Source organism: Mustelus asterias, unplaced genomic scaffold, assembly GCF_964213995.1.
Source record: "Mustelus asterias unplaced genomic scaffold, sMusAst1.hap1.1 HAP1_SCAFFOLD_989, whole genome shotgun sequence".
NCBI classification, from domain to species: Eukaryota; Metazoa; Chordata; class Chondrichthyes; order Carcharhiniformes; family Triakidae; genus Mustelus; species Mustelus asterias.
In genome coordinates, this window is record NW_027590935.1 from 70,001 (window position 1) to 72,500 (window position 2,500).

The 2,500-nt window shown below is 66.4% G+C and overlaps 1 non-coding gene across 1 annotated transcript; it reads left to right on the forward strand.

The window, feature by feature from the left end:
- The first annotated feature begins 2,275 nt into the window (after positions 1-2,275).
- On the forward strand, positions 2,276-2,429 carry LOC144487725 (5.8S ribosomal RNA). Its single transcript, XR_013496452.1, has one exon. It is a non-coding gene; the product is annotated as a 5.8S ribosomal RNA (ribosomal RNA).
- Positions 2,430-2,500: the final 71 nt, after the last annotated feature.

Below are 2,500 nucleotides of genomic sequence, written 5' to 3' on the forward strand. Positions count from 1 at the left end.
ACTCAACGCCTGCGAGCGCCCTGTTTCCTCCGAGAAAGGTTTTTCGCTTGATTGTCGCTCGAGTGCGTGTGCCTCCGGGGCTCACGCCGTGGTACGCGCCAGGCTGGGGCTCCACCGTCACGTCGGCGGGGGAGCGTTTAGCGCGTCCCAGGATCGGACAACCTCTCCGGGGGCCCGAGCCGAAACCCGACACGGTATAAAAGTCGTAACAAGGTTTCTGTTGGTGAACACGTTGTGAAGGATCTTTGTCGGCCGGGGGCCCGCCACCTCTCCGGGGAGGGCGGCCCGTCACTCCTTGAACGCGAAGGCTGGCGCCGGTTGGGCCAGGCAGGAGAGCCTCACGGGGGCCGGCCCCGGGGCCAGGTATCGGACAACCTCTCCGGGGGCCCGAACCGAAACCCGTAACACAGAATAAAAATCGTAACAAGGTTTCTGTTGGTGAACACGTTGTGAAGGATCTTTGTCGGCCGGGGGCCCGCCACCTCTCCGGGGAGGGCGGCCCGTCACTCCTTGAACGCGAAGGCTGGCGCCGGTTGGGCCAGGCAGGAGAGCCCCACGGGGGCCGGCCCCGGGGCCAGGTATCGGACAACCTCTCCGGGGGCCCGAACCGAAACCCGTAACACAGAATAAAAATCGTAACAAGGTTTCTGTTGGTGAACACGTTGTGAAGGATCTTTGTCGGCCGGGGGCCCGCCACCTCTCCGGGGAGGGCGGCCCGTCACTCCTTGAACTCGAAGGCTGCGCCGGTTGGGCCAGGCAGGAGAGCCTCACGGGGGTTGGCCCCGGGGCCGTGGCCCGTACTGACGCTGGCGCCTCCCACGCGGGTGGGAGGTCACACCGACAATTTCGCCGTACCCGTCGAACGGGCCTGGTCACCCGTACGCACGTTCCGCCGAAGCCGGGCGACGTCGATCTCGGTCCCACTCGGTTGGGCCGGCGCGCGGGCGCCGCCACCGACGAGCACGCACACGCTCGGTTGCACGCCGGCAAGTCCATGCGGGTGCCGCACACGCTACGCCTGCGCCGTTGGAAGGGCTTCGCCGTTGGCTTCGTAGGGTGTCTTTGCAGTCCGTCCGAGAGGTGGGGGCACGCACGGCAACACGGCCGGCCTGCCTGCGTGGGACGATGCGGTCCTTTCGTTCAGCGGTTCGGCGGTTTGGCCGGCGCGAGCAGACGCTCGGAGGGAGACGGTGGCGTCAGCCACGCACTCACTCCGCTTCTGCAGTCCGGTCCACTCCGCCCGTTCTAGCTGCTCGTTTGGTCCCTCGCCCGCCAGCAGACCGTTCCGCCGACGGTGCTCCTCCTCCGCAGCGACTTCTGCCTAGCCGCTCTGCCGGGTGCGATGTCACCGGCGTCCGCACCGATCCTCGGCACGGCGCGTGTGCGCACCTGTGGGCCGCCGCCCCGTGCTCCACGTCCGTCTGTGTGTGCCCGCTGTGGGGACCGTCTTCCTCTCGCCTTGGCGACGGCTTGCGGGCTGCGACGTGACCTTGCCACCGCCTTGCAGCATTACATCCGCAGTTGAAACGAAGAGAGCTGCTGCGGGCTTGGGTGCTTGTCCTGGCGGCTTGTCGACGGGACCACGGTGAACGGCCACTGTGTGACTCCGCAGGGAGACGTTCTGGTGCAGTCAGGGGCCTTTTTGTCTCCCGCCGCGGTGAAGCTTTGGTCGCATTCTAGTCACTCTCTTCAAAGCCCGGTGAGGGGTACCTGTTCATGCTCACCATTCCTCCGGCACCCGTGTGCGGAGGGTGGGTGCGAGGTTTAAAGATTCGTTGTCCGCCTGTCGGTCCGGTCTGGTCTCGTGCTGACTTGAGCGAGCGTCCACCGCGTTCGAGAGAATGTGCCTGTCCGCGGGGGCAGCCGCGCTTGCGAGCGTTCCGCCGCGCCCCCTTCCCCAGCCCGCCGAGGTTGGGGCGTGCGGGGTCGGCTTGCGCCCGTAGCGTCGGCCTGTCCTCCGCGGCTTGCACCCGACTCAGTCCGCTGCGGCCTCGCCTCGACTCTCGAGCCTACCGGCAGACGGTGACACCAGAGAACTCTGCCTCTGGCTGTTGCGGGGCGTGACGGCGCGTGGCGGGCCCCGGCCCCTCACCCACGCCGTCACTCAACGCCTGCGAGCGCCCTGATTCCTCCTTTTTTTCGCTTGATTGTCGCTCGAGTGCGTGCGCCTCCGGGCTCACGCCGTGGTACGCGCCAGGCTGGGGCTCCACCGTCACGTCGGCGGGGGAGCGTTTTGCGCGTCCCAGGATCGGGCAACCGATCCGAAACCCGATACAACTTTTAGCGGTGGATCACTCGGCTCGTGCGTCGATGAAGAACGCAGCTAGCTGCGAGAATTAATGTGAATTGCAGGACACATTGATCATCGACACTTTGAACGCACTTTGCGGCCCCGGGTTCCTCCCGGGGCTACGTCTGTCTGAGGGTCGCTTGACAATCAATCGCACTTCGCGCGCATCCGTGCGCCGAAGAGCGCGGCTGGGGTGTCGCAGAGGTGCCG